Below are 13,813 nucleotides of genomic sequence, written 5' to 3'. Positions count from 1 at the left end.
AGACTCATTACTCCATTTTTCAAATTGTATTTTTCATGTATTTTACAAGTGCGGGACTGGCCCACTTGGCAGCCTGCTCCACAAAACACTATGCTGGCATCCCTGGCAGGCTTTGTTTTGCCCTCTTTGCCGCCTTTTCAAATGCTAAGACTCTTTAGCCGCTTATTAACAATGCTTGTTTAGTGGCTGTCTAATTAGCATATGGCATCCCATGATCCTCAGCGGAACACTGTAAACTGCGTTTGTCTCTCCTTAAGGTGATTCCTTTATCCAAGAAAGAGGGGATATTTGCTGGCATTAGCTTGGCTAACTTTGCGCAGTGGCAGTATCATAGCCAATGAGGTTCAACCGAGGCGTGATTATTGCTAATTGAAAACTTTTCCCAATACCCCGCCATGATGACTTGAAATATAGTCAGCATCGGCAATTTTTGACAGTCTCTTCGGAGACTGACTAAGGTGTTTACCAACAGAGAAAGGATTATCTTCAAGGTGCATGATGACTGAGCAGTGCTCGTGTGGTAGTACCGTGGCTGGCACAATAACAACATTTCGTAGCACCTCTTATCTCCAAATCAGTCTTGGCCACAAAATGCTCACTTGTCAGCGTTCTTTCATGAGGGTGAGGTCCAGTGTCTTACTCTCTGGCAAATTTATAAACACCAGCAGGATGACTAAAATGACAAAAGTCCACTTTTCATCTGCAGGTTGCTACTTTTCTAATGCTACATTCCTAAGAGAGAACAGTGTTGTTTCTCAGAGGTCTGGCCTGAAAAATTTGGAGGTCACAAGCTCCATTTATTTGCGCTAGATACGATCCCGTGGCCTCTCGCTAGCTCTTTCTGCAAGCGTTGTTGGGGTGCTCAGAAACAGAGCACCGCTGACATTTAGGTTTCGCCGGCCTATAGCTTCTTCTGGCTGGTGTACCATTGTTTTAAAAGTGTCAACAATCAGCCAAGGTGAAGAACCTGATGGTTGAAGGAAACAACAGCGCATTCTGCTGTTTCCCGGCTATCTAGGTGCTATAGACTGCTCATGACTTGCACTAGACCTTAACTTGCGCCCAGCCTGGAAATACTGTAGCTAAACTTTGAGCTGCTGGTGATCGCACCTTTTCAGAGCCTGGATAGCTCAGTTGGTAGAGCATCAGACTTTTAATCTGAGGGTCCAGGGTTCAAGTCCCTGTTCAGGCGATGCTCTCTGCCTTTCGTTATGCTTCGTGTCCTCTCCCTATCTTCCTCAACTGCAGCCTCTTGCGTGCTCCGCTTGCACCAGGCCAAAACACCGATGTCGGCCGCTTTCCATGCCTTCGCTGATTGGTGGCTACCTTTCTAATGCCACCTTCCAAATCAAGTACAGTTTTATTCTTTCAGAGATCTGACCTAGAAAATGTAGAGGTCGCAGGCTATAGCCAGCTCAGGGCATGTACTAGACCTTCCGTCCATCCTGCTTGGAATAACTGACTTTTGAGCTGCTGGTGAAGCTCACCTTCCAGGGCCTGGATAGCTTAGTCGGTAGAGCATCAGACTTTTAATCTGAGGGTCCAGGGTTCAAGTCCCTGTTCAGGCGATGCCTTTCCTTTACCCCATGCTCATTGGCCATCACTTCCGCTACCTGAGTTCCCTCTGCAACTGCTGCCTCTTGCGTGCTTTGCTTGCAGTAAGCCATAACCGAAACATCAGCCGCTTTCTGTGCATCCCCCGAACTCTCACAGCCTCCCTGCGTCTTGAATCTATTTCTCTTCAACTTTTTCTGCTGTGATATTAAACATGGATTATTCCATGCATAAAAGAGGCATCAAACCGTCAACATTATGCTGGGAATACACCATAAGTTTTTTCAGCAGATAGATGGTTCCATAGATAATTTCCAACATGTCCGATCTTATTATCGATCCTTTTTCTCATCGATTTCTCATAGAAATGAATGGAAATTGATCAGAAAAGATAAGAAACGGAAAGCCGATCGGAAATAAGATCGGATAGTAATCGACTGAAAAATGTCGTCGTGTATTCCCAGCATTAGAGTAATTCGCCGGATCCCTTCTCCAGCCTGCACATCTACCCTCAAAGCAGCAATGGAAGGAGCTTCATGCTTACCATGAGCATCAGAAAATTAACAGCTCACGTACCATCTCTCTCCTCCAGTAACCTGCAACCACCAAGACTTTGGCCAACTCCCAAGCACCTCTAGCCAGCGCAGCTTACCAGTACTTTCAGGCACAATAATCACAGGCCCAATTATCAGCACACATGGCAGACAGTGACGTAGACTCATTACTCCATTTTTCAAATTGTATTTTTCATGTATTTTACAAGTGCGGGACTGGCCCACTTGGCAGCCTGCTCCACAAAACACTATGCTGGCATCCCTGGCAGGCTTTGTTTTGCCCTCTTTGCCGCCTTTTCAAATGCTAAGACTCTTTAGCCGCTTATTAACAATGCTTGTTTAGTGGCTGTCTAATTAGCATATGGCATCCCATGATCCTCAGCGGAACACTGTAAACTGCGTTTGTCTCTCCTTAAGGTGATTCCTTTATCCAAGAAAGAGGGGATATTTGCTGGCATTAGCTTGGCTAACTTTGCGCAGTGGCAGTATCATAGCCAATGAGGTTCAACCGAGGCGTGATTATTGCTAATTGAAAACTTTTCCCAATACCCCGCCATGATGACTTGAAATATAGTCAGCATCGGCAATTTTTGACAGTCTCTTCGGAGACTGACTAAGGTGTTTACCAACAGAGAAAAGATTATCTTCAAGGTGCATGATGACTGAGCAGTGCTCGTGTGGTAGAACCGTGGCTGGCACAATAACAACATTTCGTAGCACCTGTTATCTCCAAATCAGTCTTGGCCACAAAATGCTCACTTGTCAGCGTTCTTTCATGAGGGTGAGGTCCAGTGTCTTACTCTCTGGCAAATTTATAAACACCAGCAGGATGACTAAAATGACAAAAGTCCACTTTTCATCTGCAGGTTGCTACTTTTCTAATGCCACATTCCTAAGAGAGAGAACAGTGTTGTTTCTCAGAGGTCTGGCCTGAAAAATTTGGAGGTCACAAGCTCCATTTATTTGCGCTAGATACGATCCCGTGGCCTCTCGCTAGCTCTTTCTGCAAGCGTTGTTGGGGTGCTCAGAAACAGAGCACCGCTGACATTTAGGTTTCGCCGGCCTATAGCTTCTTCTGGCTGGTGTACCATTGTTTTAAAAGTGTCAACAATCAGCCAAGGTGAAGAACCTGATGGTTGAAGGAAACAACAGCGCATTCTGCTGTTTCCCGGCTATCTAGGTGCTATAGACTGCTCATGACTTGCACTAGACCTTAACTTGCGCCCAGCCTGGAAATACTGTAGCTAAACTTTGAGCTGCTGGTGATCGCACCTTTTCAGAGCCTTGATAGCTCAGTCGGTAGAGCATCAGACTTTTAATCTGAGGGTCCAGGGTTCAAGTCCCTGTTCAGGCGATGCTCTCTGCCTTTCGTTATGCTTCGTGTCCTCTCCCTATCTTCCTCAACTGCAGCCTCTTGCGTGCTCCGCTTGCACCAGGCCAAAACACCGATGTCGGCCGCTTTCCATGCCTTCGCTGATTGGTGGCTACCTTTCTAATGCCACCTTCCAAATCAAGTACAGTTTTATTCTTTCAGAGATCTGACCTAGAAAATGTAGAGGTCGCAGGCTATAGCCAGCTCAGGGCATGTACTAGACCTTCCGTCCATCCTGCTTGGAATAACTGACTTTTGAGCTGCTGGTGAAGCCCACCTTCCAGGGCCTGGATAGCTCAGTCGGTAGAGCATCAGACTTTTAATCTGAGGGTCCAGGGTTCAAGTCCCTGTTCAGGCGATGCCTTTCCTTTACCCCATGCTCATTGGCCATCACTTCCGCTACCTGAGTTCCCTCTGCAACTGCTGCCTCTTGCGTGCTTTGCTTGCAGTAAGCCATAACCGAAACATCAGCCGCTTTCTGTGCATCCCCCGAACTCTCACAGCCTCCCTGCGTCTTGAATCTATTTCTCTTCAACTTTTTCTGCTGTGATATTAAACATGGATTATTCCATGCATAAAAGAGGCATCAAACCGTCAACATTATGCTGGGAATACACCATAAGTTTTTTCAGCAGATAGATGGTTCCATAGATAATTTCCAACATGTCCGATCTTATTATCGATCCTTTTTCTCATCGATTTCTCATAGAAATGAATGGAAATTGATCAGAAAAGATAAGAATCGGAAAGTCGATCGGAAATAAGATCGGATAGTAATCGACTGAAAAATGTCGTCGTGTATTCCCAGCATTAGAGTAATTCGCCGGATCCCTTCTCCAGCCTGCACATCTACCCTCAAAGCAGCAATGGAAGGAGCTTCATGCTTACCATGAGCATCAGAAAATTAACAGCTCACGTACCATCTCTCTCCTCCAGTAACCTGCAACCACCAAGACTTTGGCCAACTCCCAAGCACCTCTAGCCAGCGCAGCTTACCAGGACTTCCAGGCACAATAATCACAGGCCCAATTATCAGCACACATGGCAGTGACATAGACTCATTACTCCATTTTTCAAATTGTATTTTTCATGTATTTTACAAGTGCGGGACTGGCCCACTTGGCAGCCTGCTCCACAAAACACTATGCTGGCATCCCTGGCAGGCTTTGTTTTGCCCTCTTTGCCGCCTTTTCAAATGCTAAGACTCTTTAGCCGCTTATTAACAATGCTTGTTTAGTGGCTGTCTAATTAGCATATGGCATCCCATGATCCTCAGCGGAACACTGTAAACTGCGTTTGTCTCTCCTTAAGGTGATTCCTTTATCCAAGAAAGAGGGGATATTTGCTGGCATTAGCTTGGCTAACTTTGCGCAGTGGCAGTATCATAGCCAATGAGGTTCAACCGAGGCGTGATTATTGCTAATTGAAAACTTTTCCCAATACCCCGCCATGATGACTTGAAATATAGTCAGCATCGGCAATTTTTGACAGTCTCTTCGGAGACTGACTAAGGTGTTTACCAACAGAGAAAGGATTATCTTCAAGGTGCATGATGACTGAGCAGTGCTCGTGTGGTAGTACCGTGGCTGGCACAATAACAACATTTCGTAGCACCTCTTATCTCCAAATCAGTCTTGGCCACAAAATGCTCACTTGTCAGCGTTCTTTCATGAGGGTGAGGTCCAGTGTCTTACTCTCTGGCAAATTTATAAACACCAGCAGGATGACTAAAATGACAAAAGTCCACTTTTCATCTGCAGGTTGCTACTTTTCTAATGCTACATTCCTAAGAGAGAGAACAGTGTTGTTTCTCAGAGGTCTGGCCTGAAAAATTTGGAGGTCACAAGCTCCATTTATTTGCGCTAGATACGATCCCGTGGCCTCTCGCTAGCTCTTTCTGCAAGCGTTGTTGGGGTGCTCAGAAACAGAGCACCGCTGACATTTAGGTTTCGCCGGCCTATAGCTTCTTCTGGCTGGTGTACCATTGTTTTAAAAGTGTCAACAATCAGCCAAGGTGAAGAACCTGATGGTTGAAGGAAACAACAGCGCATTCTGCTGTTTCCCGGCTATCTAGGTGCTATAGACTGCTCATGACTTGCACTAGACCTTAACTTGCGCCCAGCCTGGAAATACTGTAGCTAAACTTTGAGCTGCTGGTGATCGCACCTTTTCAGAGCCTGGATAGCTCAGTTGGTAGAGCATCAGACTTTTAATCTGAGGGTCCAGGGTTCAAGTCCCTGTTCAGGCGATGCTCTCTGCCTTTCGTTATGCTTCGTGTCCTCTCCCTATCTTCCTCAACTGCAGCCTCTTGCGTGCTCCGCTTGCACCAGGCCAAAACACCGATGTCGGCCGCTTTCCATGCCTTCGCTGATTGGTGGCTACCTTTCTAATGCCACCTTCCAAATCAAGTACAGTTTTATTCTTTCAGAGATCTGACCTAGAAAATGTAGAGGTCGCAGGCTATAGCCAGCTCAGGGCATGTACTAGACCTTCCGTCCATCCTGCTTGGAATAACTGACTTTTGAGCTGCTGGTGAAGCTCACCTTCCAGGGCCTGGATAGCTTAGTCGGTAGAGCATCAGACTTTTAATCTGAGGGTCCAGGGTTCAAGTCCCTGTTCAGGCGATGCCTTTCCTTTACCCCATGCTCATTGGCCATCACTTCCGCTACCTGAGTTCCCTCTGCAACTGCTGCCTCTTGCGTGCTTTGCTTGCAGTAAGCCATAACCGAAACATCAGCCGCTTTCTGTGCATCCCCCGAACTCTCACAGCCTCCCTGCGTCTTGAATCTATTTCTCTTCAACTTTTTCTGCTGTGATATTAAACATGGATTATTCCATGCATAAAAGAGGCATCAAACCGTCAACATTATGCTGGGAATACACCATAAGTTTTTTCAGCAGATAGATGGTTCCATAGATAATTTCCAACATGTCCGATCTTATTATCGATCCTTTTTCTCATCGATTTCTCATAGAAATGAATGGAAATTGATCAGAAAAGATAAGAAACGGAAAGCCGATCGGAAATAAGATCGGATAGTAATCGACTGAAAAATGTCGTCGTGTATTCCCAGCATTAGAGTAATTCGCCGGATCCCTTCTCCAGCCTGCACATCTACCCTCAAAGCAGCAATGGAAGGAGCTTCATGCTTACCATGAGCATCAGAAAATTAACAGCTCACGTACCATCTCTCTCCTCCAGTAACCTGCAACCACCAAGACTTTGGCCAACTCCCAAGCACCTCTAGCCAGCGCAGCTTACCAGTACTTTCAGGCACAATAATCACAGGCCCAATTATCAGCACACATGGCAGACAGTGACGTAGACTCATTACTCCATTTTTCAAATTGTATTTTTCATGTATTTTACAAGTGCGGGACTGGCCCACTTGGCAGCCTGCTCCACAAAACACTATGCTGGCATCCCTGGCAGGCTTTGTTTTGCCCTCTTTGCCGCCTTTTCAAATGCTAAGACTCTTTAGCCGCTTATTAACAATGCTTGTTTAGTGGCTGTCTAATTAGCATATGGCATCCCATGATCCTCAGCGGAACACTGTAAACTGCGTTTGTCTCTCCTTAAGGTGATTCCTTTATCCAAGAAAGAGGGGATATTTGCTGGCATTAGCTTGGCTAACTTTGCGCAGTGGCAGTATCATAGCCAATGAGGTTCAACCGAGGCGTGATTATTGCTAATTGAAAACTTTTCCCAATACCCCGCCATGATGACTTGAAATATAGTCAGCATCGGCAATTTTTGACAGTCTCTTCGGAGACTGACTAAGGTGTTTACCAACAGAGAAAAGATTATCTTCAAGGTGCATGATGACTGAGCAGTGCTCGTGTGGTAGAACCGTGGCTGGCACAATAACAACATTTCGTAGCACCTGTTATCTCCAAATCAGTCTTGGCCACAAAATGCTCACTTGTCAGCGTTCTTTCATGAGGGTGAGGTCCAGTGTCTTACTCTCTGGCAAATTTATAAACACCAGCAGGATGACTAAAATGACAAAAGTCCACTTTTCATCTGCAGGTTGCTACTTTTCTAATGCCACATTCCTAAGAGAGAGAACAGTGTTGTTTCTCAGAGGTCTGGCCTGAAAAATTTGGAGGTCACAAGCTCCATTTATTTGCGCTAGATACGATCCCGTGGCCTCTCGCTAGCTCTTTCTGCAAGCGTTGTTGGGGTGCTCAGAAACAGAGCACCGCTGACATTTAGGTTTCGCCGGCCTATAGCTTCTTCTGGCTGGTGTACCATTGTTTTAAAAGTGTCAACAATCAGCCAAGGTGAAGAACCTGATGGTTGAAGGAAACAACAGCGCATTCTGCTGTTTCCCGGCTATCTAGGTGCTATAGACTGCTCATGACTTGCACTAGACCTTAACTTGCGCCCAGCCTGGAAATACTGTAGCTAAACTTTGAGCTGCTGGTGATCGCACCTTTTCAGAGCCTTGATAGCTCAGTCGGTAGAGCATCAGACTTTTAATCTGAGGGTCCAGGGTTCAAGTCCCTGTTCAGGCGATGCTCTCTGCCTTTCGTTATGCTTCGTGTCCTCTCCCTATCTTCCTCAACTGCAGCCTCTTGCGTGCTCCGCTTGCACCAGGCCAAAACACCGATGTCGGCCGCTTTCCATGCCTTCGCTGATTGGTGGCTACCTTTCTAATGCCACCTTCCAAATCAAGTACAGTTTTATTCTTTCAGAGATCTGACCTAGAAAATGTAGAGGTCGCAGGCTATAGCCAGCTCAGGGCATGTACTAGACCTTCCGTCCATCCTGCTTGGAATAACTGACTTTTGAGCTGCTGGTGAAGCCCACCTTCCAGGGCCTGGATAGCTCAGTCGGTAGAGCATCAGACTTTTAATCTGAGGGTCCAGGGTTCAAGTCCCTGTTCAGGCGATGCCTTTCCTTTACCCCATGCTCATTGGCCATCACTTCCGCTACCTGAGTTCCCTCTGCAACTGCTGCCTCTTGCGTGCTTTGCTTGCAGTAAGCCATAACCGAAACATCAGCCGCTTTCTGTGCATCCCCCGAACTCTCACAGCCTCCCTGCGTCTTGAAACTATTTCTCTTCAACTTTTTCTGCTGTGATATTAAACATGGATTATTCCATGCATAAAAGAGGCATCAAACCGTCAACATTATGCTGGGAATACACCATAAGTTTTTTCAGCAGATAGATGGTTCCATAGATAATTTCCAACATGTCCGATCTTATTATCGATCCTTTTTCTCATAGAAATGAATGGGAATTGATCAGAAAAGATAAGAATCGGAAAGTCGATCGGAAATAAGATCGGATAGTAATCGACTGAAAAATGTCGTCGTGTATTCCCAGCATTAGAGTAATTCGCCGGATCCCTTCTCCAGCCTGCACATCTACCCTCAAAGCAGCAATGGAAGGAGCTTCATGCTTACCATGAGCATCAGAAAATTAACAGCTCACGTACCATCTCTCTCCTCCAGTAACCTGCAACCACCAAGACTTTGGCCAACTCCCAAGCACCTCTAGCCAGCGCAGCTTACCAGTACTTCCAGGCACAATAATCACAGGCCCAATTATCAGCACACATGGCAGTGACGTAGACTCATTACTCCATTTTTCAAATTGTATTTTTCATGTATTTTACAAGTGCGGGACTGGCCCACTTGGCAGCCTGCTCCACAAAACACTATGCTGGCATCCCTGGCAGGCTTTGTTTTGCCCTCTTTGCCGCCTTTTCAAATGCTAAGACTCTTTAGCCGCTTATTAACAATGCTTGTTTAGTGGCTGTCTAATTAGCATATGGCATCCCATGATCCTCAGCGGAACACTGTAAACTGCGTTTGTCTCTCCTTAAGGTGATTCCTTTATCCAAGAAAGAGGGGATATTTGCTGGCATTAGCTTGGCTAACTTTGCGCAGTGGCAGTATCATAGCCAATGAGGTTCAACCGAGGCGTGATTATTGCTAATTGAAAACTTTTCCCAATACCCCGCCATGATGACTTGAAATATAGTCAGCATCGGCAATTTTTGACAGTCTCTTCGGAGACTGACTAAGGTGTTTACCAACAGAGAAAGGATTATCTTCAAGGTGCATGATGACTGAGCAGTGCTCGTGTGGTAGAACCGTGGCTGACACAATAACAACATTTCGTAGCACCTCTTATCTCCAAATCAGTCTTGGCCACAAAATGCTCACTTGTCAGCGTTCTTTCATGAGGGTGAGGTCCAGTGTCTTACTCTCTGGCAAATTTATAAACACCAGCAGGATGACTAAAATGACAAAAGTCCACTTTTCATCTGCAGGTTGCTACTTTTCTAATGCCACATTCCTAAGAGAGAGAACAGTGTTGTTTCTCAGAGGTCTGGCCTGAAAAATTTGGAGGTCACAAGCTCCATTTATTTGCGCTAGATACGATCCCGTGGCCTCTCGCTAGCTCTTTCTGCAAGCGTTGTTGGGGTGCTCAGAAACAGAGCACCGCTGACATTTAGGTTTCGCCGGCCTATAGCTTCTTCTGGCTGGTTTACCATTGTTTTAAAAGTGTCAACAATCATCCAAGGTGAAGAACCTGATGGTTGAAGGAAACAACAGCGCATTCTGCTGTTTCCCGGCTATCTAGGTGCTATAGACTGCTCATGACTTGCACTAGACCTTAACTTGCGCCCAGCCTGGAAATACTGTAGCTAAACTTTGAGCTGCTGGTGATCGCACCTTTTCAGAGCCTGGATAGCTCAGTCGGTAGAGCATCAGACTTTTAATCTGAGGGTCCAGGGTTCAAGTCCCTGTTCAGGCGATGCTCTCTGCCTTTTGTTATGCTTCGTGTCCTCTCCCTATCTTCCTCAACTGCAGCCTCTTGCGTGCTCCGCTTGCACCAGGCCAAAACACCGATGTAGGCCGCTTTCCATGCCTTCGCTGATTGGTGGCTACCTTTCTAATGCCACCTTCCAAATCAAGTACAGTTTTATTCTTTCAGAGATCTGACCTAGAAAATGTAGAGGTCACAGGCTATAGCCAGCTCAGGGCATGTACTAGACCTTCCGTCCATCCTGCTTGGAATAACTGACTTTTGAGCTGCTGGTGAAGCTCACCTTTCAGGGCCTGGATAGCTCAGTCGGTAGAGCATCAGACTTTTAATCTGAGGGTCCAGGGTTCAAGTCCCTGTTCAGGCGATGCCTTTCCTTTACCCCATGCTCATTGGCCATCACTTCCGCTACCTGAGTTCCCTCTGCAACTGCTGCCTCTTGCGTGCTTTGCTTGCAGTAAGCCATAACCGAAACATCAGCCGCTTTCTGTGCATCCCCCGAACTCTCACAGCCTCCCTGCGTCTTGAATCTATTTCTCTTCAACTTTTTCTGCTGTGATATTAAACATGGATTATTCCATGCATAAAAGAGGCATCAAACCGTCAACATTATGCTGGGAATACACCATAAGTTTTTTCAGCAGATAGATGGTTCCATAGATAATTTCCAACATGTCCGATCTTATTATCGATCCTTTTTCTCATCGATTTCTCATAGAAATGAATGGAAATTGATCAGAAAAGATAAGAATCGGAAAGTCGATCGGAAATAAGATCGGATAGTAATCGACTGAAAAATGTCGTCGTGTATTCCCAGCATTAGAGTAATTCGCCGGATCCCTTCTCCAGCCTGCACATCTACCCTCAAAGCAGCAATGGAAGGAGCTTCATGTTTACCATGAGCATCAGAAAATTAACAGCTCACATACCATCTCTCTCCTCCAGTAACCTGCAACCACCAAGACTTTGGCCAACTCCCAAGCACCTCTAGCCAGCGCAGCTTACCAGTACTTCCAGGCACAATAATCACAGGCCCAATTATCAGCACACATGGCAGTGACGTAGACTCATTACTCCATTTTTCAAATTGTATTTTTCATGTATTTTACAAGTGCGGGACTGGCCCAATTGGCACCCTTCTCCACAAAACACTATGCTGGCATCCCTGGCAGGCTTTGTTTTGCCCTCTTTGCCGCCTTTTCAAATGCTAAGACTCTTTAGCCGCTTATTAACAATGCTTGTTTAGTGGCTGTCTAATTAGCATATGGCATCCCATGATCCTCAGCGTAACACTGTAAACTGCGTTTGTCTCTCCTTAAGGTGATTCCTTTATCCAAGAAAGAGGGGATATTTGCTGGCATTAGCTTGGCTAACTTTGCGCAGTGGCAGTATCATAGCCAATGAGGTTCAACCGAGGTGTGATTATTGCTAATTGAAAACTTTTCCCAATACCCCGCCATGATGGCTTGAAATATAGTCAGCATCGGCAAGTTTTGACAGTCTCTTCGGAGACTGACTAAGGTGTTTACCAACAGAGAAAGGATTATCTTCAAGGTGCATGATGACTGAGCAGTGCTCGTGTGGTAGTACCGTGGCTGGCACAATAACAACATTTCGTAGCACCTCTTATCTCCAAATCAGTCTTGGCAACAAAATGCTCACTTGTCAGCGTTCTTTCATGAGGGTGAGGTCCAGTGTCTTACTCTCTGGCAAATTTATAAACACCAGCAGGATGACTAAAATGACAAAAGTCCACTTTTCATCTGCAGGTTGCTACTTTTCTAATGCCACATTCCTAAGAGAGAGAACAGTGTTGTTTCTCAGAGGTCTGGCCTGAAAAATTTGGAGGTCACAAGCTCCATTTATTTGCGCTAGATACGATCCCGTGGCCTCTCGCTAGCTCTTTCTGCAAGCGTTGTTGGGGTGCTCAGAAACAGAGCACCGCTGACATTTAGGTTTCGCCGGCCTATAGCTTCTTCTGGCTGGTTTACCATTGTTTTAAAAGTGTCAACAATCATCCAAGGTGAAGAACCTGATGGTTGAAGGAAACAACAGCGCATTCTGCTGTTTCCCGGCTATCTAGGTGCTATAGACTGCTCATGACTTGCACTAGACCTTAACTTGCGCCCAGCCTGGAAATACTGTAGCTAAACTTTGAGCTGCTGGTGATCGCACCTTTTCAGAGCCTGGATAGCTCAGTCGGTAGAGCATCAGACTTTTAATCTGAGGGTCCAGGGTTCAAGTCCCTGTTCAGGCGATGCTCTCTGCCTTTTGTTATGCTTCGTGTCCTCTCCCTATCTTCCTCAACTGCAGCCTCTTGCGTGCTCCGCTTGCACCAGGCCAAAACACCGATGTAGGCCGCTTTCCATGCCTTCGCTGATTGGTGGCTACCTTTCTAATGCCACCTTCCAAATCAAGTACAGTTTTATTCTTTCAGAGATCTGACCTAGAAAATGTAGAGGTCACAGGCTATAGCCAGCTCAGGGCATGTACTAGACCTTCCGTCCATCCTGCTTGGAATAACTGACTTTTGAGCTGCTGGTGAAGCTCACCTTTCAGGGCCTGGATAGCTCAGTCGGTAGAGCATCAGACTTTTAATCTGAGGGTCCAGGGTTCAAGTCCCTGTTCAGGCGATGCCTTTCCTTTACCCCATGCTCATTGGCCATCACTTCCGCTACCTGAGTTCCCTCTGCAACTGCTGCCTCTTGCGTGCTTTGCTTGCAGTAAGCCATAACCGAAACATCAGCCGCTTTCTGTGCATCCCCCGAACTCTCACAGCCTCCCTGCGTCTTGAATCTATTTCTCTTCAACTTTTTCTGCTGTGATATTAAACATGGATTATTCCATGCATAAAAGAGGCATCAAACCGTCAACATTATGCTGGGAATACACCATAAGTTTTTTCAGCAGATAGATGGTTCCATAGATAATTTCCAACATGTCCGATCTTATTATCGATCCTTTTTCTCATCGATTTCTCATAGAAATGAATGGAAATTGATCAGAAAAGATAAGAATCGGAAAGTCGATCGGAAATAAGATCGGATAGTAATCGACTGAAAAATGTCGTCGTGTATTCCCAGCATTAGAGTAATTCGCCGGATCCCTTCTCCAGCCTGCACATCTACCCTCAAAGCAGCAATGGAAGGAGCTTCATGTTTACCATGAGCATCAGAAAATTAACAGCTCACATACCATCTCTCTCCTCCAGTAACCTGCAACCACCAAGACTTTGGCCAACTCCCAAGCACCTCTAGCCAGCGCAGCTTACCAGTACTTCCAGGCACAATAATCACAGGCCCAATTATCAGCACACATGGCAGTGACGTAGACTCATTACTCCATTTTTCAAATTGTATTTTTCATGTATTTTACAAGTGCGGGACTGGCCCAATTGGCACCCTTCTCCACAAAACACTATGCTGGCATCCCTGGCAGGCTTTGTTTTGCCCTCTTTGCCGCCTTTTCAAATGCTAAGACTCTTTAGCCGCTTATTAACAATGCTTGTTTAGTGGCTGTCTAATTAGCATATGGCATCCCATGATCCTCAG

The 13,813-nt window shown here is 46.0% G+C and overlaps 18 non-coding genes across 18 annotated transcripts; all 18 read left to right on the top strand.

Moving 5' to 3' along the window:
- Window positions 1–308: 308 nt before the first annotated feature.
- LOC137564642 (U4 spliceosomal RNA) lies at window positions 309–449 on the top strand. The gene has a single exon (XR_011030731.1). It is a non-coding gene; the product is annotated as a U4 spliceosomal RNA (small nuclear RNA).
- Window positions 450–1,119: 670 nt separating this feature from the next.
- On the top strand, window positions 1,120–1,192 carry TRNAK-UUU (transfer RNA lysine (anticodon UUU)). The gene has a single exon. It is a non-coding gene; the product is annotated as a tRNA-Lys (tRNA).
- Window positions 1,193–1,495: 303 nt separating this feature from the next.
- TRNAK-UUU (transfer RNA lysine (anticodon UUU)) lies at window positions 1,496–1,568 on the top strand. Its single transcript has one exon. It is a non-coding gene; the product is annotated as a tRNA-Lys (tRNA).
- Window positions 1,569–2,576: 1,008 nt separating this feature from the next.
- On the top strand, window positions 2,577–2,717 carry LOC137564641 (U4 spliceosomal RNA). Its single transcript, XR_011030730.1, has one exon. It is a non-coding gene; the product is annotated as a U4 spliceosomal RNA (small nuclear RNA).
- A 672-nt stretch (window positions 2,718–3,389) lies between these two features.
- On the top strand, window positions 3,390–3,462 carry TRNAK-UUU (transfer RNA lysine (anticodon UUU)). The gene has a single exon. It is a non-coding gene; the product is annotated as a tRNA-Lys (tRNA).
- Window positions 3,463–3,765: 303 nt separating this feature from the next.
- Window positions 3,766–3,838, top strand: TRNAK-UUU (transfer RNA lysine (anticodon UUU)). Its single transcript has one exon. It is a non-coding gene; the product is annotated as a tRNA-Lys (tRNA).
- A 1,004-nt stretch (window positions 3,839–4,842) lies between these two features.
- On the top strand, window positions 4,843–4,983 carry LOC137564640 (U4 spliceosomal RNA). Its single transcript, XR_011030729.1, has one exon. It is a non-coding gene; the product is annotated as a U4 spliceosomal RNA (small nuclear RNA).
- Window positions 4,984–5,655: 672 nt separating this feature from the next.
- TRNAK-UUU (transfer RNA lysine (anticodon UUU)) lies at window positions 5,656–5,728 on the top strand. Its single transcript has one exon. It is a non-coding gene; the product is annotated as a tRNA-Lys (tRNA).
- Window positions 5,729–6,031: 303 nt separating this feature from the next.
- Window positions 6,032–6,104, top strand: TRNAK-UUU (transfer RNA lysine (anticodon UUU)). The gene has a single exon. It is a non-coding gene; the product is annotated as a tRNA-Lys (tRNA).
- Window positions 6,105–7,112: 1,008 nt separating this feature from the next.
- LOC137564639 (U4 spliceosomal RNA) lies at window positions 7,113–7,253 on the top strand. The gene has a single exon (XR_011030728.1). It is a non-coding gene; the product is annotated as a U4 spliceosomal RNA (small nuclear RNA).
- Window positions 7,254–7,925: 672 nt separating this feature from the next.
- TRNAK-UUU (transfer RNA lysine (anticodon UUU)) lies at window positions 7,926–7,998 on the top strand. The gene has a single exon. It is a non-coding gene; the product is annotated as a tRNA-Lys (tRNA).
- A 303-nt stretch (window positions 7,999–8,301) lies between these two features.
- On the top strand, window positions 8,302–8,374 carry TRNAK-UUU (transfer RNA lysine (anticodon UUU)). Its single transcript has one exon. It is a non-coding gene; the product is annotated as a tRNA-Lys (tRNA).
- A 993-nt stretch (window positions 8,375–9,367) lies between these two features.
- Window positions 9,368–9,508, top strand: LOC137564638 (U4 spliceosomal RNA). Its single transcript, XR_011030727.1, has one exon. It is a non-coding gene; the product is annotated as a U4 spliceosomal RNA (small nuclear RNA).
- A 672-nt stretch (window positions 9,509–10,180) lies between these two features.
- TRNAK-UUU (transfer RNA lysine (anticodon UUU)) lies at window positions 10,181–10,253 on the top strand. Its single transcript has one exon. It is a non-coding gene; the product is annotated as a tRNA-Lys (tRNA).
- Window positions 10,254–10,556: 303 nt separating this feature from the next.
- On the top strand, window positions 10,557–10,629 carry TRNAK-UUU (transfer RNA lysine (anticodon UUU)). Its single transcript has one exon. It is a non-coding gene; the product is annotated as a tRNA-Lys (tRNA).
- A 1,004-nt stretch (window positions 10,630–11,633) lies between these two features.
- On the top strand, window positions 11,634–11,774 carry LOC137564811 (U4 spliceosomal RNA). Its single transcript, XR_011030882.1, has one exon. It is a non-coding gene; the product is annotated as a U4 spliceosomal RNA (small nuclear RNA).
- Window positions 11,775–12,446: 672 nt separating this feature from the next.
- On the top strand, window positions 12,447–12,519 carry TRNAK-UUU (transfer RNA lysine (anticodon UUU)). Its single transcript has one exon. It is a non-coding gene; the product is annotated as a tRNA-Lys (tRNA).
- Window positions 12,520–12,822: 303 nt separating this feature from the next.
- Window positions 12,823–12,895, top strand: TRNAK-UUU (transfer RNA lysine (anticodon UUU)). The gene has a single exon. It is a non-coding gene; the product is annotated as a tRNA-Lys (tRNA).
- The last annotated feature ends 918 nt before the right edge of the window (window positions 12,896–13,813 follow it).

This window comes from Hyperolius riggenbachi, chromosome 3 (genome assembly GCF_040937935.1).
Source record: "Hyperolius riggenbachi isolate aHypRig1 chromosome 3, aHypRig1.pri, whole genome shotgun sequence".
NCBI lineage: Eukaryota > Metazoa > Chordata > Amphibia > Anura > Hyperoliidae > Hyperolius > Hyperolius riggenbachi.
Note: the sequence above shows the minus strand (reverse complement) of the source record. Positions and strands in the feature narration are given on the sequence as shown.